This window comes from Thunnus albacares, chromosome 24 (assembly GCF_914725855.1).
Source record: "Thunnus albacares chromosome 24, fThuAlb1.1, whole genome shotgun sequence".
Lineage (NCBI taxonomy): Eukaryota > Metazoa > Chordata > Actinopteri > Scombriformes > Scombridae > Thunnus > Thunnus albacares.
In genome coordinates, this window is record NC_058129.1 from 4,969,891 (window position 1) to 4,996,716 (window position 26,826).

At 39.1% G+C, this 26,826-nt stretch overlaps 1 long non-coding RNA gene across 1 annotated transcript; it reads left to right on the plus strand.

Annotated features, from left to right (window-relative positions):
* The first annotated feature begins 566 nt into the window (after nucleotides 1–566).
* On the plus strand, nucleotides 567–21,098 carry LOC122976768. The gene is made up of 4 exons (XR_006401037.1): nucleotides 567–746; nucleotides 2,964–2,969; nucleotides 9,962–9,965; nucleotides 21,082–21,098. It is a non-coding gene; the product is annotated as an uncharacterized LOC122976768 (long non-coding RNA).
* Nucleotides 21,099–26,826: the final 5,728 nt, after the last annotated feature.

Consider the following 26,826-nt stretch of genomic DNA (forward strand, 5'->3'; position numbering starts at 1 on the left):
CACATGCTGTACACATTCTCTTTTGGTTTCTTGGTGCAGGCCGCTGAGGCAGCTGGTCTATCTGAATCTCCATGTGATAAACTGACACTATGGCTCTGTTCACACCTGGTATTACAAGGCACCTTGGGTGATCTGATCACAAGTGGACAGCTCTAAGCACAGGTGTGAATGCACCCAAGACACATTGGCCCTGTTTACACCTGGTATTAACATCTGTCTTGGGTAATCTGATCACAAGTGGACAGCTCTAAATAAAGGTGTAAACGCACCCAAGACGCATTTAGGACGGATTGAGATCCGATCACTCAGACCACATTCGGAGGTGGTCTGGGCCGCATAAGGCCACATTCTTTTAGTAGTGTAAACGCAATGCGTCCTGGGCCACATTGAAGGACCGCCTACTCAACCGACGTCCTCTATTTTCTGGCAGACTGGGCACACAACCCTCCGTCCAAAGCTGTTCAACCTGTTTGATAACAGGATAAACAAATTATTTTGTTTTTCATGTGAATTAAAAACGTAATCGACCACTCGTTTTTTCCTGTTTTTCTGGTTCCCCCAACCGGTTTCAACCGGTTCAAATCGACAATTAGAATAGAAATTAAACCATTAACTTTTTGCTTGTCTGTCTCTGAACATAGCTGGATAGTTTCATCTGTCCTGTTAAGTTGATAACAACAGTTTTTAGTTTAGCTGCGCTGCTCGACATAATAAGCTCAGGATTTATCAGGAGGACAGCTGCTTTAGTGTGTGAGTAACAGCTAATCTGTTGGATGTGTAGAAGAACACGGAACATTAATTAACATTAGATCCTGACCGATACTGTCGGCGTGTCAGAGATTTAAATAATCAATGAATTTATGCCACTGTGTCTTGTACGTAAATGCGCATAGTGTCTCTGAATGGAGAGACGCAGCTGCAAGTAGATCACTGCATATAACTCTCTCTCTCCCTCTCTCTATTCCGACGTGGAATATTAATATATATCCTGAATGTTTATCCTGTTATCAAACAAGTTGAACACAGCTTTGGACGGGGCGGAACCGGTCTGGTCCTCCCGCTGGTTAAAAACGAACGAATTGGTCTTTGAAAACGGAAATGATGTCCGTGTTTATTTGCATATAGAGTGGGGAAGTGAGATCCGATCACAAGTGGTCACTCAGGACGCATTTGGAGTCGCATGTTAATACCAGGTGTAAACAGACGTACTTAAAGCCGTCCACTTGTGATTGGATCACCCAAGACGCATGTCAATACCAGGTGTAAACAGGGCCATTGAGGACGCTTTGAGATCTGATTGCTCAGACCACATTTGGAAATGAGGTCCTTCAAAGTGGCCCAGGACACATTGGGCCACTTTGAAGGACCGCCTACTCAACTGACTCCTCTGTGTAAGCTGAAGTACGCACTCATTTGTACGCAAATGACATCATATTTAAGTGCAAAACAACAAGAAGTACACACAAAACATGCCGTATGACCTCCATTTGGACTGCAGAATTTTGATTTGTCTACACCCAAAGGTCTTTGCAAACAATAACACATTTGGTCTTTGCAAAGGGAAATGATGTACGTGTTGATATGCATACAGAGTGGGGAAGTGAGATCCAATCACAAGTGGAGACGCACTCTAATGCCAGGTGTGAACTGATGTCCTCAGAACTTGTGATCGGATCACTCAAGACACATGTTAATGTGAACAGGACCTATGAGAGGTGAGTAATGCAGGAAGCACAGAAACTCATCGATTTTTTTTTTTTGTACGTGTCCAAGAATCTGTAAAACGTCACAATTGCCAGATGGCTTGTGAGATGCTCCCGGCTACACCAGACACTTAGCAGATATTGCTCTTTGTAAATCTCATTTTCAAGGTCCTTTACGCTCCTTGCCTCTGTATTACTTAAAGTTTTCCACTGCATGTATCATTCACAATAGTGTACCATATCTGTGCTATAAGTGACTCATGGCATTGACATGTCACAGGAAAGTTTTCCTTCAATGCATACTTTCCACACTTTTCAGTTGCCTGTTACACGTGTAAGAATTCTACTTTGCTTTCAATCTCTTCTTTTTTTTTTACTTTGAAATGGCTCTGAGGTTAACATGGGTTGCCTTAGAGACTACAGGATAACCACTCTTCATCTTGCACTGAAGGATACCAGCACACATCTGTGGCTGTTAATCAGTCTGATCTGCAGCACAGAATCACATTTAGTACACTTAAAAATACTGCAGTGGACAAATAATTAAGCCCCGTGCCATTTTGTTTAATTAAAGCTGACATTATCATCATCTTACTCCTACTTGAGGAAAGCAAATCTCAGCGTTGTGGAAATGGAATAGCATCATCACATTCAAGACACACAAGATAGGAAATCCATTATAAAGGTCAGTCAGACAGAATTAGATTGCCTAGCAGAAAGAAATGACAAGGTGTACATCTTTTCTTCAGGTGACGGTTTTGTAGTGACATTTAATTTAATTTGCAGCACATATGATACAGTGTTAGGTAGTTAAAACGCCCACTAACCTACCATTTACCTGTGCAAAACATATTTATGACAATCATCAGCAAAACTGTTGATAATAATGTTCGTGTTAAGTCAACATGAATCAGCTCTGCTATCGATCTAGACTGTGAATGAGCCTGTAACCACATTAACCTGCAGTGTTGCTATAAACCATAGATTCATTTTAGACTCTGAGTTCACTTAACAGAACTGTGTACTTCAAGCCTAAACTCCAGTTTGTGCCTTTCACAGTTTGCTCATTTATTATTTTACATGTTGACAATCTCCTACTGAATTACACCTTTTAACTGTATTTACTGGCTAGTTGTGTTACCTGCTTATCACTGTTAGCTTAGTGCCCTAGACGTTGAAAACTTCACAAGCGAACTGCCTGTCTCTTAGCAATGTTTTCTATTTGTACACAGTCCCAAAAACATGGAACTCTGTTCCCAGGTCACAGTAAAAAGATATTAATTTACAAACAAATATTCAACACCAAATCCTAAAACTAAATTAGTAGCTTTAAACAGTAAGATGCCACTTACTGGTGACTGAAATCATTGTTATATATACATATCCAATAAATAATAAGACAGCGAAAGCCACAGAAATCTTTATATATTAACTCTGTTGTAAATCGTTAGCTGCTGAGCTATTAACCTTATGCAATGCTTGCATAGGCTTATTTCTACTGAACCGGACGTTTAAATCAGCAACTGACTACCTTTTATAGGCCACACATGTACATTACCAACATATTCTAACATCCCCATCCTCCCTGCACATGCACACAACATGTCACAAATTTGAGGCAGGACCAACATCCAGTATGTTCACAATACCTTGGTTTAAAATCAGCTGTCGGTTTGAAAAGTTCAGTGCCCAAAGGTTTTTATTTCAGTAAAGTCTGAAGATCAAACATGTCACAGTCTTTGTGTTTTATTCTGATACGTTCACACTGATGTTAGACTTCCAGGTGAAGCTGAGTCAAACTGTGAGAAAGAAAAAGTTGAAATGAGAACCTGGAGAAGTTCTCATAAAACAGCATTGATTTCAGATATAAAAATCCATTGAGTTTAAATTGGAGGTAATACTTTTAGTTGAAATCTTCACATTCAGGCTCATGCCAATCAAATGTTGCTTAGTGGCAATTACAGTAACTATATTTACACAGGTCCTCAGAGGCAAAGGAAAAAATCTGCAATTACGTGAAAAATGTCTCCAAAATAGTAAGATGTAAACTTCATGGATGAGCTTTAAATACGTGATTTTCTGTGTTTCTGTGATTACGATCATGACAAACACACACCCACACAAAAACACACACATCTACCAGTTCAAATCAATGTGTTTCGCCCACGTGGCATGTGTGACAGCATGCAGGACAGAGGGGAGTGTGGCACCCGGGGCATATCGAGGCGGTCAGCTACCTGATTACCTGAAGGGATGGAGAAATGAGGGGGTGCAAACACTTAAAAAAAACGCACAACACCCACACACATTGATTATAATCAGGGGAAATGCTGAAGCGCTGAGAGCAGGGAGAAGCATTTGTTGTGGAGAGACAAGAAGAACAAAGCATCGCACTGAATGTGAAAACAAAGCCCCTGTTCCTTTCTGTGAGTCAAGTAGCTCCTATGAATCACAGCCTCTCCGCTGTTTTGGTGGTTGAAAATAAAGCTACTGTGCAGTTGAGTTTAAATATGAATGTATGTAAATTTACTTAAATTCTTCACCCTCTCTCCAGCCAGTAATGGCTGGTGGTAAATTACCCATTAATCTTGAAATAATTAGAATTTCCTGCTGGTGCTAAAATGAATTCAACTCTAAATCAATCATGAGGTCTTTGACTTTAAGGCAGATGGAAATTATTGGTCTAAAACTACAAAATAATCACTGCTCTCTTTTGTGGCGCTGTCAAATGGCTCTAGTTTCTCTTTAATAATAGTAATACAAGAAGAACATTAAGGGTATTTTACAGTCATCACTCAAATAATTCAGTCATAATTTTGGTGTCCCAGGGAAATCTCATAATAATGAGCTTTGACTCTTAGCAACAGGCACACATCGATTATCTCGAGTTTCTATCTTTCCTTACAAACCCTTAAAGAAAGAAATTATTTGGCTTCTTGCAGAGAGTTAGATAAGAAGATTGGTCCCACTTCAGACTTGAGAGTGATATTGATCATCTCATTTAACTCTCACCGAGAAAGTAATTAAGTGTATTTCCTAAAATGCTGAATGATTTCTTTAATTTATATTCTAGTTTTTCTGTTGTTCAAGCACTTGCACTAGCCAAAAACTTTAATGGCAATTGCTTATGGCTGACATGAGTAGACGCTTATGGGCCATTCCCCCAAATCGGTGCCTTTTACGTTCCCAGGACATTACGTGCATAAATAAGCATGAAAAGTATGTGTATAATACTTAATATTATCAAGCAAAGTGTCCTGCACTTTGTTCTAATTGAAGATACATCATGTAAAACCTTAATAAAAACTACCTAGAACACTGAGAAAATAGGATTTTAGCCCGTCACCACTCTCTAACACTACACTTCATCATGAAATATAATCCTTCCCTTCAGAAATCTTTATTTTTTATTGTATTATTGTGTGACTCTATTTCCCATTTAGACATAAAATACATTTTCTAATTGGAAAAGTCATAATATGTTGGTTAAAATACACATTTTCGTCGTGTCCTCAGGTTTTTACTCAGTCCTGTTACACATTCCCCCATCTAAAAATTTCAATAGGGATGATCAATAGGGAGTAGCATCATTTGAGTCCCTTAGATTTGAAGAGGCTACACTGATTATGATTATGTAACAATTTTACGAAGTCACTTCTGTTATAATTGAGGTTTTTTTTTTTAAACCTATTATCTTAAGATATGTGAAAACATTTCAATCTATCTCCAACAGTAATCAAAGAAATGAAAGATTTTAATTAAAATGAGTGTCTATATCTTGAAATGAGAAAAAACCCCCCCAAAAAACATCATTGCACAAGAATCATGAACCAGAATGGAAATCCAAAGCTCAAAATGACACCCACTAGCACCCTTAAAGCTCACCAATTAACACATTGTATCTTGTTCGTTTAATCTGCACATGAACCACAATGTAAAAATGACCTGAAAGTATTCATCTCAGAGCACTCCTGGTTTTAAGATTGAGCTAGGCTAATCACCTACTGGCTCTAGCTTCATATTTAGCACACAGACAAAAGAGTGGTAACAATCTTCTCATCAAACTCAGAATTGAATCCGCATGTTTTCCAAAAAACTATTGCTGTAAGATATCAGACAGACAGCGAACTTTTCAAAACAATGTCCAAGAAAAAGTCTGGCTGCACAAATGTGTTGTGTAAAATACCTCTGGTGAAAGTTCCACTGGATTTAAGGTACAAAGTAAATCTCACTCAAGTCCAAAAGCTGTTGGTGGAAGATGTTCCCTTCACAGTCTGGTTAGTTTGGAGTACTCTTGCATTGAGCTAAGTACAGCTTAAGAGGGTGAGAGAAAGGCAGGTAACTGAGGGTGAAAGGCCTACTTGGTATTTTGTCAGACATCCCTTCAGTATCAGCACACACACCACACTTGCTAAACTTGGATTAATTTATTTCAAAGGTACCTTAGAATGATCTTATTTCTAAAACTGTGATCAGTGGGAAGCTATTGGCAGCGCTACTGGCATGCAGGCTCAGAAAGCTGCAGTATTTATTGTCATCTGAACTCTGATTATTTCCAAAGAAGCTCTCATAAATAAATCAGTGTCTGAAGGCACAAAAAGGATGAGATTAAATCATCACTCAGCAGTCCCACATTGGGAGTTATTATTTTTCTGAAGCCCCTTGTGAATAACTGAATAAAAAAGCTTTGAGGCACCTTTATTTCCTGGGATACAGAGAATTATAGAGAACAGGCAATAAAAAAACAGATTAACAAGCATGTAAAAAGTCACTTTACAAGATGAATAAATTATTAGTCCCCTTGTGTGAACTAGATAGGCTAATTGTCAGACAACAAAATGTTTTCATGAAACATCTGACTTCTGTGTGCCTTCAAAAATAATTGAATATTGCTCTTCTGTCTACAGAAATGTAAGAAGTCTAGCAGCTAAACAGGCAAACCGACAGACAGAAAGTTGATAGTCATAAGGCTTAAGCAACTTTGAGTTGAAAGTATTTCCTCTGACTGGAGTATAATTCATTCAACTCTCAGACCAGTCTTTCACGGTTAGGTGGAGTGATGGAAGGGAAAAAAGTGGGCTCTACCTCATTTCCATAAATGGGCTATTCTTTAGAGTCATGCAGTGTGAATTCATTTCTGAAAAAGCTGTCTTAGAAAAGCCAGTTCTTTCTTGAGCTATTGAACTTTTGTTTCAGTCTTGTAATGTTGTAAATGGTTTGCAAAACCTTGTCGAGGACCAAAGATATTTGACTGCAACAACACGCATTGAAACAAAATGCCACATATCTGACAGAAGAAGCTTGATTCATCACTTTTGAAGGTGCCCTGCCTCTTGAGGACAGATGATTATAATAATAGTGTGGACATTTCAGATAAAGTGGTGCCTGATATAACTGCCATTATCATGATGGTGATGCTGTCTGAAGACAATTAGCATTATGATAAACGGGCAGCTCTTTGCAAAAAGGTGTGTGAAGTTTAGAGTTGTAAGCATTTAAGAAAATATGCCCCCCTCCCTTTCCATTTGTGTGTCTTTGCTAGACATGTGCATCACAACTTCAAGTTAAATTGAACTTGACTTAAAGCAGCTATAATCAATAATTTTATATCAACAAAGGATCACATGACTTCTTGCATGTGAAAGGGGTCACTCGTAGTAATGAATCCACAGAGAATTATTACCCAACTCTGCAGTTATCCTCTGAGCTTTTTTATTGTCTTTTAGCTCATTGCTTTGGTTTTCAGGCCTACATCTTTAATGTTCTGGTTCACAAACTCACTGTTCGCTACCTGCTCAACAGACAAATAATGTTAGCGGCTAGCTGGTGAACGTAGTGGAACATTTAGCAGTCAGATGTTTCCCTCAGGAGTCAGTGCAGACCAAACACAAAGCTAAAAGAAGAATATTGGAGTTTCATACTTTAGGTGGATACATCTCCAAAGAAATGATAATGGTTGGATAATGGTTTAACTATTAGCCAAAAAGGAAATTCACTTGTGTCACTTGTGTGAAAACAGAGACAATCCAAAAACAGTACAGGAAGTTAATATCCACCCACAAACACTCACACATCCTTCAAGATATAGACGCAGTGTAGAATGGAAACCATAATATAAGAAATTAAAATATATGACGATAATACATAAAACATATGGGACAATTACAAATTATGCAGAAATGCCTGTAGCCATAGTCGCACATGAAACAGATGGAGAAAGCATTTATTGTAATTAAACCTCATGTTCTGTTTGTAGGCCTTTGTCACAAGTTTTCTCTGTTTCACAGCCAGATGGGTAGAGAAGGTTGGAGTTGGGTGTTAAATCTGTGTGTAATAAACATGAAATAGGAAGTCCACATACTGTATGCAATGTGCAGAATTTCACAGGTTGAGTCTACAGAGTCTACAGCCACTCAAGTGGATCTGTGAAACTGTAATGCTCATTATAAAAAGAAACCGTTAGATAGGTAAGTTAAGGTCCAAAATTAGTTCAATGCAATGATCGGCCAAAGTCATTACCCATGTGATCACATAGGTCATAGCTCCAATCAAGGGTTTTAATTGTCTGAAGGCTATTTCTTACCCAGAGTTCCCTACACTTTGTGATGTGTGTGGTTGCCTCATTCTCGCCTGATTAAAGTCCTATCACTGAAATACTGCAGCAAAAGTCATATAGCGCACAAGTGATGTCAGCTCTCAGGATTTTGTTCCCATAAGAGAAGAGAAAGAAGAACAATCAGAGAAAAACATAAAACCATTTAAAATTTGTATTTATTTCAAATGGGATTTCCTCCAGCGGCAATAAAAGAAGGCTTCTCGCATGACTGGCTTTCTGCTTTGTTTCCGCTCACTGCATAGAAAATAAGCCAAGCTGACGTTGAAACGCTGTACAGCAGCAGAGGAAGAAAGCAGCAGAAGGCGGGAGCTGTAATTCATGCTGTGGCTACCTAAATCAAGAGCATTCAAACTGTTTGTGGATGTTCATTTATGAGGCTGGGAGAAGACATATGCAGCCTGTTTATCCGTGGCTGTCGTCCCTCTTTGGGGGAAAACTGTGTAAACATTTCAAACAGAGCCATTATCTTCTCTGTGAAATTTCAGGAAATTATCATATTTCTTTGAACCATGAATGAGAAATGAGTGCTCTTTTTATGGCATTTTGCTTCCACTGGACTGCATTTGGGATGTAGTGTTGGGTCTAAGGAGACGTCATACAGAAAATACTGGATTTCCTGTATGTATGGTACTTCCGTCTTGAGTTTTGATTTTGTGAACAGCTAGTGATGTCATACAGTGTGCGAATCTGAACATGATGTACATGACAAAATGGAAGAGGGATTATTTTTTACAGCACAAAGGCCATATATGCACATTGCCTGTAGCATGAATATACAAAAATGCCCATTACAAAAATATTTTCTTACACCTATCTCAATATTTCTGGGTTTTTTAAGTATTTCACACTGTTGTTATTTTGAAAAGCCTGTACACAAACTGTAATTTTCATTCATACAATTTTAATACCCTCATCTGCTCTTTTCTTCATATTTTTCTTTCCTGTATTCCATCACTGAAAACCCAAATTTCCCACAGGCGACATTCATTGTATTTTTTCTTACAGTATGCACTGAGCAGTTTTTAGACATAAAGTTGTACACATGAGAGGTGCAGATTAATCTAGCTACACAAAAAAGAGTAACCTTTATTTTCCTCTTTAGGAGGCCAGCCTGCATCTTTGAAGCTGTCAGACCACAATTCATCCAAATCTCCTAAAAAGCTAATTATGAAGCTTGCGCACATATTAATTCTGACCTTCACTTCAAGGGAGACCTTTCTCTTTCTCTTCTTTCCCTCCCCTCTCCCAACAATCATTGAAACAAAACTAATTTTGGTCATGTTTGGTCTGCATGTGTATAGCACCTGGTGGGTTAACAGCTGTGGAGAAACAGAAAGACAATCTGTATCCTGAATTGAGAAAAAAAAAACCTTTGAAGAAGCACATCGCATAACATGTGGAACAAACCTTTTAAGCAAACAAGGCTTATTGACTCAAGACATTTACATAGGACTTGTTGAATAATTAAGTTAACTGTTTGTAGGTTCATACCTCACCCCTTAGCATGATACTCCTTGAAGGTCACAAAAACATTTGCACAGTGAAATAGGAGCTCCGGCATGTGACTGTGTCAGGTGTCAAATGCTAATACTGCTGCAGCAGATGTTGATCACAGAAAAACATTCAAAACCAGTAGACTGAGATCAGTGAAAGGTCTTTTTCTTTAAAATTATTTTTGAATGACATTTTGAGAAATACATTCATTCGTTTTCGTCTTCGATAGGAAAATCATACCACTCTTATATCTGTTGAATATAGGGCTATAACCAGCTGTCCGTTAGCTTAGGTAAAGGAAAAAATGACGAATTAAGGTTTTACGGGAGGTATGTGCTGGGTTATTTCAAGGCCAGATCCTGGACATCCTGGAGTGTAGTCACCACCTTGAGGTTGCCAGGCAACCAGTGGAGATTCAAAGAAGAACCTTCCCTTGAGACATAATGTGTTTCAATGGAAACAACAACCACCAGGAGAGAACCTCCTTCAAAGTCCCTCCTAGTCAAAAATGTGTGTTTTTTTTCTTCTGGTTCCTTCAGTTGGATGTTTGAACTTCACTGTGCAGATTGATGTATGTTGACACTAGAAGGCTGTTGTCACATTCATCTGCTGGATGAAGAAAGTTTCTCTGTGCTCATCTTGAATCTGAGTTCAAGGGGTGGGCCTACCAGCATGATCTGTGACATCACAGCTAGTTTGGAGACAATCGTGATCCTGCATACAACTATTGTACATAAGTGTGATGTGGAAACTTGAAGCCTCCAGTGCACAAACACAAGTAAGAGATGTCTTGTATCCAGCAGTTCAACTTTTGAAATGAACGATATTTGTTAATTCATAGAGTCTGGATTTTTAATGAAAGTGAAGGAGGAGATGTCATTTTGAGGATTTTTTAAACAAGGTAATTGAACTTTTTGGGGGAAAAAACATATTGGACACAATTTATTATTCCAAGCAGAATATTTTGTGTGTCTTGAAAGATGACTGGAGGGGTTCCTCAAGTTTTATTCAACTGTAATGCTATTTCTTTTTGGAGAACTGATGAACGTCAGAAGCCAGAGGAAGTGCTACACTTTTAGCCTCTACTTTATATGGATGTTTCAGGTGCCCTGAATCTAGCAAACCCTCAAGGTCCTACTTATGTTATTCCTTCTTGCTTTCAGTCCCTTGGGCCCTGTGCCTGTCAGGATGATTGACAGCATCCCACCAGGCAACTCAAGTCAAAACCTTTCTGCAGGATCAGTCATAGAAAGAAGTTTCTCCCAGATTAGTCAAATTACATTTCATATTTCATCTGCCACTCTAAGAAAAGTGCTAAAATTACTTTCAGAGTTAGACACTTTGCCATATTTTTGACATTTTACTTAAGCAGACATGAAAGCCGGTAAAAATACTAAGCTACTTAAAAAGTCATTGTCTCATCTTTTCCATGCAGAAAGGATAATAACTGAAGTGTTATTTAAAAAAAAAAAAAAGAAGAAGGAGACATAAGCAGGTTCAGTAAGCGTTAAACCTTATCAACTTGAGTATTTAATATAGGTTGTCAGCTGACAAAACACAGCATAATGTGGCCATACAGTCCAACAATAAAAAGCAGTGTGTCCAACACAACATTAAAGTGTTGTGTCTATATCCAAAGCCTGATATATATTATTCCTCTGCACCACAGAGCAGTCTCCAACTTTTAGACTCCCGAGTAACATTTGCTAAACCTAAATTGCCCAGCTGTTGCAGTACATTTACATGATTTGCTGAATCACTGATCTTTACTGCTTGAAATAAATGCACCAGAGTTATGAGTGTGCAGCTTTCCATTCTCCTTTTTTATGACATGACTGCAAAGCTATTTTTTTTTCTTGCACACTATATTGAATATGGATAAGGATATTCATGTTGTTATATAACTTGTTGTTAACAAAAGTTGATCTCTATAATAGATATGAAGTACAAGGTAGGAAAGGAAAATCAAAATATGCTGAAATCAAAGTCACTAAGAATGAACAGAAATGAGATGTAATATCTAACTTCCAGTCATGTACAACTACAAAGGCTACACAGCTTAAGTCCATGTTTGTTCAGCCAAAACATTAGAACACATTAAAGGTGCAGTGTGTAGAAGTTAGTGGCATGTATCGGAACGTGCTTGGCAGAAATGGAATATAATATTCATAAGTATGTTTTAATTAGTGTATAATCACCTGAAGAATTGCTGTGTTTTTGTCACCTTGGAATGAGGTCTTTATATCTACATAGGGAGTAGGTCTTCTTCTACAGAGGCTGCCATGTTTCTACAGTAGCCCAGAACAAACAAACCAAACACTGGTTCTAGAAAGGGCCTTTCACATTTTTCGCTACCGCCCACTGTAGGTTCTCCTACACGTTTGAAAGGCAGAGGTAAAGGAGAGGGGTATTCAGTTGGCTGTAATGTCATGGTTTATGTTCCATCTCAGTTTGGGAGCCTTTAGAGACTTTGAATGAATAAATTACTTGGAGTTAAAACAGTAGTTTATGGTTGCTAATGATTAGCTAGACTTTAGATAGATATTGCTGCCTGATAATAGACATTACTGAGTCAGTTTGTTGTCGTTATAATATTTCTATACTTGTGCTACTGCTATACTTGACTTTAATTTAGCATGACACAGAACATTACAATAGTTGTATCACAAAAATCAAACAAGATGTAAATACACCATGATTATTGAAATGTTTATCTGTGACATGCTCAAACATAATGTAACAATAGCACAAGCAAAGAATAATGTCAAAAAACTAGCTAAATAACATCAGTTACACTGAAATATCTATCTAGGGTTTCCTTATGTTAGCTACCATAAGCTACTGGTCATACAGCAGCAGCAAAATCTCTACAGCTGAAATGATGCCTTCCATGTCCGCATGACATAAATTTTGTCATCAGAGCTCCTGGTAACTCCTCAGTTTGTATGTTGTTTGTTCTTAGCTATCTTGCTAACGTTATTCACTCATTGGTAAGCCTATATTCAGGAATCACCCCATTCCGTTAAGAATGTGTGTGTGTGTGTGTGTGTGTGAACCCAACAGCTTCACTGTGAGTAGGAGATTTCTAGAGTGCTGCTTTGTTAAGCTAACGTAAACGTACTGTTCAATGGTCTGTAAATACCTCTCAAACATAGGTCGGCTGCTTTTTCAACCATGATGTCATGTTTTCTTTTTCTACACATGAATTACAGAACATGTATCATGTGGGTATTGAGGCTTTGGAGTTGTTTGAAGGCACCTTTGATGAAACTGAGTAACAAAAGTAAAGCAGTGAGAATTGAAACTAATTACTCTTGCTGTTGAGTAATTAATAATGTAGCTTTGTAGAATACTTTTTAAGCCTCTGGTCATACAGATCAAGCAAGACTGTAGCAGCAAAAAAGCTGAAATTATGCCTTCTGCGTCTGTGAGTACGCAAGAGTCCGCATGGCGTAAATTTCATCATCAGAGGGTGTACGTGTAGGCTCTGCGTGGACATCTACGTACCTCCAATTCGTCAGAGGAGTAACTTGTTCTTTCTTCTTTCAAAAGTGACGTATTCTTACTTGAAGAAAAACTTATGATAATTTTTTTCCCCAAACAACATTGATCTCCCCAAAAGTGCATGCAGTGCAAAATCCAAAAACGTGTTTTTATCTCTGACTGCATCACTGAAGTCTGTGGCATCAGTGGAACTCTGATGTGTTCAGAGTGAAGCCTTTTTTTCTGTTTTTGTTGAGTTTAATCAACATCTAATGCTGCTTTGATGCCACACTGTGAAGGGCACATTCATCGTCTGGGAAAAAGTAAGCAATTTTGACTCAAGGAGCTAGATAAGGCTTGATCTTGGATATCCTTTGAAGAGTCGTGTGATATTTTCAACCTCTGTGCTTATGAGTTGTCATTTCAGTCTGATTTATAGTTTCAAAATATTGCCACCTTTTTTAATAAGCCTTTGTCTTTCTTTCTGTCACCACACATATTTTCTCACATTGCCAAGGCTAAAGCAGTACCCTCTGACTGCCCCTGTCGACTTGCGGACTCTCTCCGTCTCTCCGTGAACGGAGCCAGCAGCAGGCGGCTTCACACCACGGTGCCATGTGGTTTGGCCTCAGAGATCACCATTTTCATAATGAGGTGTCAACAAGGATGACGGATGAATGTCTCTCCTCTTCTCCTCGGTTTGGACTCCAATGTGCAGAGACTTGGCAAACGGAGGCAGAAGGAAATCAGAGAGCAGAGGAAATGTGGGAGACGTGGGCAGCGTGACTGAGTCGCATGTTTTTCCATATCTCCCATTAATAGAGACAGCAGCTGTGACGCAAGTGCGGAGAAGTGCCACCGTCCCAGATAGTACTGCCAGGATCAACCTGAACTGCTGATTTCTTAGGTCTTAATAATCTGATTCCCACTGAGTCATTGGTGTTAACTAAAACCTGATGAACACCCTGCTATTCTATTATGATTATTGACAATTTAAGTGGTAACTGTAGATTTAATCAGCTTGTATCATTGCTGCTGCTGCAGTTCCATGTTGCCGATGGGTGCTGTGTCCCAAATCATTCCCTCTTTCACTCATTCGCTACGCCCTGTACAACAGACACTCAACAGTTTACTCAGTAGTGAGCAGCACATCAAGATTTCGGACATGAGATGCACAACGATAATTACTACTTGTTGTTCCATTGGGGTATAGTCTGAGGACTATATATAGTGTGAGGGCACTCTATATTGGATAAATTGAGTTTAGACACTCACATAAAATGGCAAAGGGTAAATATAGTGCATTATATAGTAAAAACAGTGATTTTTGATACACCCCAGGACTGCATTCAGTGGACAGACTGGACACGTTAGCCTGGGGCAGGGACTGGAAGTTGGGCAAGGCAGCTACAGTAGCATTTATCAAAACTCCTGGTAACTCCCAAGTTGTCGTCTTTGTATGTTGTTTGTTTGTTGCTGGCTTGCTAACGTTATCCACTCACCGGTAAGCCTGCGTTCAGGAATCACTAATTCTGTTCAGAGCTGGAGGGTGCGTGAACCCGACAGCTTCACTGTTAAAAGGGGTTTCTTAAAGTGCCGCTTTGTTAAGCTAACGTTAAACTACCATTCAGTGGTCTGTAAATACGTCTAAAACGTGGGGCAGCTGCTTTTTCAACCATGATGTCATGTTTTCGTTTTCTACATATTATATGCAGAATACGTATCATGTGGGTATTGAGGCTTCGGAGTTGTCTGAAGGCACCTTTGATGAAACTGAGTAGCAAAAGTAAAATTAATAGTTAGTAATGTAGCTATGTGGAATACGTTTTTTTTTTTTTTTACATTTCATTGATTGCTACATGATGAGTAATTCGAATTTGAAGATTAAGATTTAATATACAAAATATATGATCAGCTTACAAGATGGGACATGTTGCTGTATCCTATAGATGAGACTGCCCAACAATATGTAAGGTAATTAAAATTGCATTTTCGCTGAGTGAACCTGAAGAAGCTACAGGCCAAACACGTTGTTCACTCCTAATAAAGTCACAGTAAAGTCATTTCAGTGTGTGGTGGTTTATTTTTACTTTTAACCTAATATGCTCTTGCAACCAACCAGCACCTGCTTGAAAATACTGGCTGTGCGCAGGGAGTTCTGTTCACTGTAATTAAAATTGGTTTTGACTTAACTGGCTGCAGAATTAAAATGCTGCTTACAAATTAATGGATTAGTAATAATGATTCAACAATATAATATATACAATACATCCTGAAAATTAGAACAAATATGTTTACTATTACTTTATACACATTTTGATGATGATACTTAAGTACTTTTACTTAAGTAAAGTTCTGAATGCATGACTTTGTCACTGTATTATAATGCTATTCTTTTTCTATTGCAATGAGTCATTGTGAGGAAATTATCACTTATATTGAGTGACATCCTGTAAAGTGATTGACCAATAAGATCAGATTCATAAGTCATAGTCATAGTGGCTCTCTGCCATGGATACACTATAATGCAGTTTCTGTGAATAATTAGATACACATTATCTCTGCATGTGGGTCAAAAGATAACATCATTAAAACTACAGTGTTTACATTGCCAGATAAATTGAGAGATTAAATCCAGCCGTGCTCTGATTATGATCTTACTTACATTGCGATAATCAAAATGAGGCAAGACTTAATCAAATTACCAACCGATTATCAGTGCGTATGCAAACCCGTGATGTTCGTAGTGTGAACTATGCAGGAGCTGGTTGTGTTTGATGCAGACTCAGTCTCTCAGGCAGACTTCTAATTGAGTTGGGTGTGCAGCTGCGTTTAGTAATTCAGTAACCAGTCGGGTATTCCTAATTAGAAAATCGTTCTGATGTCAGGATGGCGATTCATTTAAATGTAGTTTCATGAATAACAGTGCAAAAATTTCTTTTTATTTTGAGATCCACATACATGCCACTCCTACCTTGCACATGGCATATACACATTTACAAATTAAATAGGAAATCACTTAACAAATGAGGCCCCTGATTGCCTCTTTGTTGTCACTGTAATGATTGCTGATGTTTTAATAAAGACCATGTTAATGAACGCCATGGTGATGGCACTTATCGTCAGTTATTGGTAAAATCCCCTCATGTGGTGCTGCTACTTTAGATACCACAAGCTAACGGTCCATCTGAGAATTGATTTATTTGTCAGCAGCCACAAATTTTTCCTCGAGGGTTCTTTATGTTGTAGCAAGAGATTTCTTACTGTTGCTTCATCTGTACTGACTGAGCTTTACTTTGTCCCCAGTGACTGTGGCTTACATTAAAAATAAATTTTATCTAACAAACAGACACATTTCTCATGACTCAATGTCAGCTGGGTTTGAGATAAACAGTGGATAAAATCAGTGTTTTTTGTGTAAAGGCCCGGTAGCAGCAGCGAGTGGCACAACGAAATTCATCCATGTGTGTTAGTCAGTCACAATAGCTTTCCAGCTTCTTTCTATTTTCTCTGTACTGGGCCGTTAACTCCCCCTGACATTATGTTGTTAGAATTTTACATCATTTTGTTCACAAAAGAGTTATTGAAGAGAGTAAAATGGTCTCAAAGCTTGTAAGCGAACGGGACAATTTAACTTCAAACAGTTAATTCAAAAGACACATTTGTACCATACTTCTGTACGACTGACTTCTGTCTGATAACTGTCTGCAGACCATGCCTGTGTGGAGTAAGCTATGGTAGCTTCCTTCATTTTGGACTCTTTATCTGTCCTTTATAATGGCCGCACTGTCGAGATGGTTGCTTGTCAATTATGTCTTTCTACTAATCCACAGAGCAACACTTGAATCCATTTTCCGTCTGTGTAAAACTTTTAAGTCTTTTCAAGGCCGTTTAATGCTACATGCATGAGTGCTCCTTGTATGAAAAAGCAAAATGTTGATAAAATTAACAAAAAAAATCTGCTTAAAAAACATGAGGTTAATGGCAGCAATTTTCACTGACGTTAATTTAGATTTTTATTGGTTTCCCATGCCCATCACTGCTGTCAAGACCCATGCTTACACCATCGATCACAGAAATAGATTTTCTCCAGAGGGCATCCTACATCTGTTAGGCAGAGTCTCATGACGATTGTGGTTTAAGTGTGATTCTCAAGGAAACTGTGTAAGGTTGAACTGTCTTTTGCTTGTCGGCTCAAAACAACTCTGATACATAACATCAAGAACCAACACAGGAAGGAGAAAAACTGCGCTGTGTCAAAGATGAGAGCATAAACTTGCCACACTGACACTACTTCACACTTCCCTCTGGTGCAGGAAATTAATGCATAACACTTGCCAAGCACAGCAAGCTGTTGGTCCTGGCTTGGAGATGGCCAGGACAGACAACGCAAATGCCAAATGAAGTAGGTAAAGTCCAATCCCATTACTATTAGCTCCCATAACACAGGCCAAGTGATTACTTCCTGCAGTAAAATGCAGCTCTGTGCCAATGCCATCAGCAAGCAGAAAATTGCTAGGAGAGGAGATTCCCACAAGTTGTCATACTGGGAGTCCATGTTTTGTCCTGAGGCAGTGACATGGAAAATTATAGTAATATGTACAGTACATATGTGCATTTACATACCCATATATGCCATAAAGGGTTTTGTTCCCATGCACTCCAAGCCATATGCTCCAAATTTGAACTTTCAATGTAACCACCCCCTCTTCCTCTTCACTGTTCTCACACCAAGCCAGCCTATGTGTTTTTATAAGGAATATGTCAGATTTTGTACTGTAGAGACTGTTCTTTTCACTTCAGTTACTTAGCAACTAAATGACATATCACACAAATAAAAACCTGAGCCCTTAGCGGTGAGAAAACTTTGAAAAACAGAAGGACATCACAGTGATTGTTGCAATTAATCTGGCTCATCTGGGCCGACATGTTCAAGGTGGGAGTGTTGACCTCAAGGTTTTCCTCCCACGATGGACCATTAGCGCTAGCAGCACATCCTTCTTTGGTAATGGAAGTCATTAAAGCCATCAAAAGTTGCAAGCCTCCAAGTTGCAAGACAAGAATGACAATTTGGTTGTCATAGCTTAATTTTGGTACCCTCAAACACCATTCGTCAGGCTGGATGTCATATCACTGACGTCCTTACAGCGCCAGCCAGGGAGGTTAATTGAGTTAACTTGAGCCAAGGAAAGTTTTTTCTACAATCTCCTGTGGGCTGAATTTCACATCTCCTCACAGTGGGAACCCAAAGGCAATATTAAGTTTTGTGCTTACATTTTGCTTTAATATTTTACTCCTGTGTCCTGTGATACAGTTCAATTCCTGAAAGGAAATAGAACAAACAGCACAGATATCATCAGCCCTGAAATGAAAAAAACAAATTTGGTTATAAGTTTAGCTTTAAATTTGTCTCTTTTCTCTAAGGACAAAGACACAATAAGCTTCAGTGGGGGAAAGAGCAGGTAGTAAATTATAGATGTTTTTGGTCTTTTACCAGCCTGGGCTGCAGGTTTCTACACATTAAAATCAAACAAATCTCTCATTTCCCTCTTTCTTTTTCTCTTTCTGCATCTCTAAAAGGCAACCTTTCACATGCACCCTTCAACCTTTGGATCTACAGTACATCACTCTACAGGTAAATTGAACAGCTCTGATTATATCTGAATCAGCCTCACAAGACACAGTGAGTTTTGTAACACCTTTCATCATTGGACCATGTTTTGTCCATGCTGAAAGGGGTGCAAATTTCACAAGAAAAAAAAGAAAAGAATAATAACTCATGGCCTGAAGGCTTTTATAGCTCACACTGGCTTCCTTTACAAAAGCACCCCATGTGTTAAGCTGAAAATACCTACATGTACTCTGGCATCTGAAAATGGGAAACATTATTTAAATGCTGCATTGAATCAGCTGCATAGCAACGTCTATAGACTCACATGGATTTACTGTACAATACAGGATGAAATAATGCACTTGTATTCAAATTTTTTTCCTTCCTAAGGAAAGGTATATTGGTATTACTTATCCTTTTTCCTTAATTGTGCATGTTCTTTTGGGCCCTAAATAAATGAATCCAAGCCTACGCAGATAAAAACAGAAGGACATATCAGCTTCAACCTGCTGATCAATCCTATTTCATGGAAAAAGCCAGAATTCCCTCTTTTTTGTAACTATTGTTGCAAGCCCACATGGGAAGAAGGAGGAGGAAGATAAGAAGAAGAGATGTGCTGGAAGTGGGGATAGGCCATTAGGAATACCTGGTAGAAGCTTGGAAAGAAGATAAATGAGCTGTCTGTGTTGCTCTGTTGAGGGGTGAAGGGGGGGTGGGCTAGCCAGGGTGCAACACAGAAGCCGCGGCCATTTACTAGACGCTCCGCTGTTGACTCCCACTGAACCCTGTGGCGGACAGCAGCCATGACAAATAGTGTAGAAATCTGCAGGCTAAAGGCATACAGAACGAAGTATGGGCACCTGCAGCATGATGCAGAGGCTGGGAGACGCATTGTTGACACATTGTTTGCAGTAATGCAGCACTGCAGCCTTACAGGTGTTGAATAGTTGAGTAACACAGAGTCTGGAACATATTTGAGTGCATCCAGGCGTGTAGCCAGTAATGGACCTGGGCGGCACTGGTCCACCCACATTATTCACTGGCCCACTCAGCCAAATTTGACCAAAATCCATTTTGTAATAATAATTATAAAAAAATATATATAAAGAAATAAATTTAAACTTGATTTATTGTTGACTTGACGTGTGTGTTGAATTTGTCATGAAATCATTTGTAGGAAGTCTCAGGAATGTAATTAGTTGCTTTGATTCTGACATGCAGACCCTCCTGAGCTGCCTTGAGCCAACTAGCTGGCTTTTCAGGCGATGTAACATTAATGCTACTACAATGGCTAAATAAAGTTTTTAATGTGTTACTTGAAAAAACTGGAGGAAAACGCCACTGCCTCCATCAACCCAGTCCACCCAATCTCAAAACCCATCGGCTATCTATCTGATGACGATTTCGGGGCTTCCGGTCTAGCCAGCAGATATCCGAATAACGGATATCTGGGCCAATAGACAATAGGCGATGGATTGCATTGCAAGATTGCATTTTGACCAATGCATGCCTCCTCTTTTGCTCTGTACACGGACTGTTTACCTGAATGCAACCAAAGCCCACTCAAATGTGATCAATGTGGTCAATACTACTCAGACTACAAACGAAAACCACAATGCTTCTGGTATCAAAATCGTGTCCCGTTGTCTACAGATTCTGCATTCCTATGCAGAAATCTGTTCATAGAGATTAGAGTCCACCAGACCCATCAGCCCACAACGAGGTCAGCCCATCCTCTTGCTCCCTGGTGGTTTAGTGCTTTCTCCCGGTCAGCCTGAGGCGGGTTCACCCATAGCCGCAGGAAGTAGGGTTGCTTGAGATGCTGCAGCCTCAAGGTGGCTGCCAACCTATAGGCCCATTTGTGTTGTTGCAGTAATTATTTTTTTCTGTCATGTGTGAGCCAGTCTGGCAAATTAAAACCCTGCTCATAAAGATAGTGGAATGGGGAAAAGAACCGGTCGTGAGATGCGTGATTCACAGACCTGGTTGACACATGCCGCTTAGAATTGTCAGCAGCAGCCAGACTACTAAAAACTGTAGTTATCAACTTAACAGGACAGAGAAAACTCTCCAGAGGGAACAGAATTAAACTTTTAGCTTCTGAAATAAATTTTTTAGGCAGCTCTGATGGAGCTCAGGATTTATCAGGAGGACGGTAGCTTTACTTCAAACAGTTTCACTGCATGAACCGAGACTGTGTGTGTGTGTGAACTTATCGTTTCTGCTGAGGTGAGATCACTGCAAGTATTTGATAAACTCAAACATTTTTTTGGGAGGGGGTGTTTAACAGTCAGCATCCCCTGCATCCCTAACTGAAATCATGCTCTCACAGCTATGGGTTCACCTTCTGATATATATCAGAAGGTGAACCGTTGCCATTTATGGACCACATTCACAGCTAAATTTTTATGTACAGACAGGTGACAAATTAAAGGAAAAACTGGTACAGGTCTGAATGCTAGACCCCTATAGTGAGGGGATCTGGTGGCTCTGTTATGCTGTGGGGGGCATTTTGCTGGCATGGTTTGGGTCCACTTGTCTCCTTAGAGGAAAGGGTCACTGCTAATCAATACAAAGTTGTTCTGAGTGATCACCTTTATCCTATGATGAAAAATTTCTATCCTGATGGGAGTGGTCTCTTCCAGGATGACAATTCCCCAATTCACAGGGCACGAGGGGTCACTGAATGGTTTGATGTGTATGAAAATAATGTAAATCATATGCTATGGCCTTCACAGTCACCAGATCTCAACCCAGTTGAACACCTATGAGACATTGTGTACTGATGTGTTAGACAGCACTCTCCACCACCATCATCAAAACACCAAATGAGGGAATATGTTTTTGAAGAATGATGTTCCTCAGCATTTGCATTGATTCTACAAGTCTGTGGAACTCTTCTGGAGGGATATCTGTCTAAGTTAACACCTCTGGGCCTAGCTTTATGTTTAGTTGCCACTTTGTGAAATAAAATAGTTAAAATAGTTGCACTGTAAAGCCGATGTGCAACTGGTCTTGCTGGTGCAAATATACTGTATCTTAGACTGGGTAGGATATACTGTTGTCTACAGCCTTTATAGACTGATGCTCTGTTGGTTGAGCATGTTGGATAGGCAGTGTTTTACTATTATTGCCTTTGTTTTTTCAGTTTGGCGATGTTTGTTCTTTTGTCTTCTTTAACTTTTCATAAGTCAGCTTTTCTGGGAAAAGATGGCCCACCCACTTTTGTATTTCTGCCTACACCACAGTATGCATCACCAGAACATTGTTGCTTGTGATCAATGGGAATGTGTAGTCGGAATTAAGTTTTCCAAATTCATGACCCTGCTTTAGTGCATGATGTTTCAACACTATGGCTATCTTGGACACTTGAGTGGGAGTGAGCCATTGTTAATGTTACACCTGTGCTTTTCCCGCTGTGACAAGTCAAAATGTCTGCTGTGAAAAAGCTCTTTAAAGAGGCCTGTGACATCATCAGTCTAATTAATGCTACTGAGTAATCAGCTGGCACACCTGGTATTAATTGCCTGTTTTTACCTGATACCATCTACCTCCACCTCTTGCTGATGCTGCTGGTTTTAAAGTAAAATAGCAGATCTGTTTTTGTGTTTCGCTTTTTGTACTCTTATACATTGTAAATATCAGTGGATCTCTTGGTTTCTCATTCTTTTAATTAATATGGTAGTCATTAGATTAAACTTTAGTCTACTCTTGTAAATAGCAGGATACAATGTAAACTGATTATGGTACATAGTAAAGGAAGGCAGACAGCTTAAAGGTCCAGTGTGTAGAATTTAGTGGCATCTAGCTGTGAGGAACTGAATACCCCTCCTCCTCCTCTTCCAAGCGTGTTGGAGAACCTACGGTGGCGTTGAAAGGTCCTCTCTAGAGCCAGTGTTTTGTTTGTCCATTCTGGGCTACTGTAGAAACATGGCAGCCTCCATAAAAGAGGACCTACTCCCTATGTAGATGTAAAGGGCTCATTCTACGGTAACGAGATTGATTCTTATTTTCAGGTGATTACACGCTACGTAAAACATACTTATGAATATTATATTCCATGTCTGCCCAGTCCATTCCACTAGATGCCACTAAATTCTACATACTGCACCTTTAAATGAAAAATCATTCTGGAAATGTTATTTTCTCAAAAATTAATATATTACATTTTTGAAAAGTGGACTCTTACAGAGCCCATCACAGAGTAGCCTTTCACTGATATCCATTACAACAAACAGCACAGCTATCATTAATATTCAGGAAACGTGGCGTATTTCACTGTGTGCTCTGACTGTGTAAAATATTTAAAAAGCATCATGGTCTTCTGCACCCCCTGAGAAAAACAAATGTGTTTCTGTTTTTTTCACACAGGGCAAGACCGAAGCCTCTGAAGGATAACTTGAAAAAAAAACAACTTATTTTCTCAGTTTTCTGGTCCAAGATGACAGATTGAAGTTGTGGCAGGGTGCGTTACTATGGCGATGACTCCGGAGCATTCAGCCTCTTCCTCATCCCGGTCCGTGAAATGTGAGTTTGAACTTCCTGAGGGCTTCTCAGCCCCCGAGGACTTTGATTCAGACTAGAATGTATTCGCTGGGGAAGCTGACTTGCCATTGTTTGTTGCTATTTTATTATTCATCTGCCTTTTTCATGTTTGAGTGCTGAATACTTATTCACAGTCCAGCTTGCTTCTGCTTGAGATGAGAAAGTGTTTCAAATTTCAGTGGGGAACGACTAATTATTTATTACCCAGAATGTGTCTCATTTAGTGGATTTGTTTTCTTAACAGAAATTGTCATCACACAAACACAACATAAAGACAACTAATCTTTTTTTCCCAATTTTTATTTTTGTTAAATAATGGACATTTGGCATGAAAAATACTGTATGTGTAGCCAATAACTATGAACCAAAACCATGAAAACCAAGACTGCATCATAGCTAGTATATCATACTGGAGATACAGCGAATGTAAAATATCACAAACATCAATAACCTCACGTCTAAAACCTCTTACTGACATGAGGTCCTGTTACAACTAACAGACAGTTACATATTTTATATTATTACAATGTCGCACAAGCAGGCACCAGATGAGGCGAAACGTTTAAAAAACCAGCAGACCTGGGGACTGCTTTGGTAAACATGTACAGTAGACGCACAAACACACACAGCTTCACCATCAGGGAAGAATTTCCAATGCTAATAAGAGCTAAATACATGATTTCATCACCTGCTCTTCACTTCAGCATTTCCCAGTTTGTTTTGCTTTTTTCCTGAAGCTGAGACTTTTACTTGACATACATGTTAACACTTAAGATGCTCCCTCAGAAGGTGTTAAGAGGAATCTTGAAAAGAACGACTCTTGCCTTCTCTTCTCGTAAGTCAACCTTTGAGAAGACAGAGGAGCACAGAAAGTTACCAAAGACACCATTTTTCCTTTTTTTAAAAGACGTATAAGGCCGAGGAAAAAATTTACATGAAAAGCAACATATAAAACAGACAATTCACGTTAACTATGTTTCTTGGAAACACTCAGGTGCAGAACCTGTATACCAAATCAAAATATTCCACTTTGTGCCTGAGGTGAAACCAAAAGAATCACTCTTAGCAATTATGAATTATTCTGCAGAAGAACAACAATCCTACAGGGGCACATTTTACTTGCAGCCGTCCTCCAGGAAGCCATTATAAATAATTGAGAATAACTTCTTCTAATTTACTTATGCTTTGTCAGTGTTTGCTGCTGGCTGAACATCTCACATCTCCTAGACACCAACTTTTCAAGAACTAAGAAAAGCAGCTTTGTTTGTAGCACTTTAAGGTAAAAGTTTTGTAAGCTCAAGATGCACAGTTTTCCTTGGAGCATGTAATCATCAGTTAAAATAAAAACATGAAAATCCTCCAAATTAGAGGCTAATTAACAGCATAATTATAAAGAGCAGCTTGAAGAGCACATTATCTGTCAAAGCTGTTTTGCACACAGAAACTATTAAATGAGCCGGAATGTTTCTCACTCAACAGCAGTGATATATTGCTTTGAAAAGTGACATTTAAGCGTGACACAAATGGCATGCCTGTTTTGTTTTTTTTTAAAGAGAGCACATGAATCATCACAACTATGAGGAGGTTACTATTACACTGCCAGAAAAGTGACATTCATGAAAGATGACGCTGCAGTTTATCTTTTGTGCTGTCACTTCATTTTTGTCCAGGATGATCAAAATTTGTTCCACGTGTTGTGTGCGAAACTAAACAGGCAAACATGGTTTGCTGTTTTTTCCACCTTGTGTGCTGCCTGAAGCACCTAATGTGATTCTTATTGAGGGACGTAGAGATAAGAGAGAAACTGACTGTGCACAGGGTCCTGTGCCTCGGTCTTATTTCAGTTTCAATTTGCATCAGGCATTGTTCTAGGGACACGGTCAGAATTAGATTTCTCACCTCTGGAGGAGCGTTTTACATTGTTTTTTAGGAGTCTGTAAACTTTCTGTCTCATGGTAAAAATCAATTTCCCCTGTAGCTTACTGTTTGTTTCAGGGGATTTAACACTAATCGGGCAGAGGCTTGCAATAGTGGAAATGCTTTACGTAGCCTCAGAAGAATAGAACATTTTGGGAAATACACTCATTCACTTTCTTGCCGAGAGTTTGATGAGAAGATAGATATTTTCTGATCAAACTTTACCTTTAAAACCCATCCCTGTCTCTTTACAAAAGACACACTTTGCGCATATTTCAATTTCATCAAGACTACACAGAATTTTGATCACTAGGGAATTAATACCAAAATCATCCCTATGTGTATTTCTGTAGTTTGTGTGAACACTTTAGTTTACTTAATGCAAAATAACTAGCATATCTTGGAGTGAAGAACTCGTTATACTTCAAGTGTGCTGAGTAACAAGTAGCTTGACTCTAAAGGTAAGTAAGCACCTCTAAGACTAGACAGTTTGCTCATTTTAATAATGCACATCCAAATCTGCTGGGATGAATAGCAAAATAGATATAAAATTCAACAAAAAAACCCAAAACATTTTCAATAGCAAATCAGTCTCTTCGGGAGGTTTTTCCCATAACTTTTAGTAAGCAAGGTTACCCAGAAGTTTTTGTGCAGTTCATTCATAATGCAGATGACCAGAGACTGAGATTTATTGAGTGAAAGCTACACGCCATGGAATACAAAACAATACCAACTCTGGACTCTAAGCATATCATATCATTATTCATCAGTACCTATAGTTATTTAACATACTTAATTTCCATCTCATTAAATGATAGGCTCAAACTTTAAGCTCCAATTATTGAATGTTCACAAAACATCCATATAAATACAAATTTAATGCAAGGCGAAAGGTTGCACAGACATTCAAATAAATACTGAATAATTCTACAAGGTTCTCCAGTGCACCAAGTGCTGGAAAATATATGGAAATCACTCCTTGTCTCCTGCCTTAATTATAGAAGCACACACAGAGAAGAGGCTGCCAGACAAAGTGTTCACACATAAAGCTCTGTTGGGGATTTTGGTGTGCCAATTGTCTGCCTGTGAGCCGAACTCGCTGCCACCTCTGCCATCACCTGTAAACTACTCTCGGACGGTGCTTATGCCTGCAAATCTCAGCTGTCACCCACACGCTATTGTCATTCATGTATTCATACACCTCTGCTCTGAAAAGGATGAAAAAGCGGGGAGGTGGGTGAGTAGAGAACTGGGGGGACGGGGAATGAGAGGCAATGGGAGGACATGAAAAAGAAGACCAAATTTGAAAGTGATAGCAAATGACAGCACTAAGCTGGCAAGGCACACCCTATGTAGGTCCTGTCATTTGTGTGCTGGCAAAATGATGAAATGTGTCTTTTATATCTTCATGAGGTGCTAAATTATTCAAAGCAACACTATTAGGTCCATCATTTTAC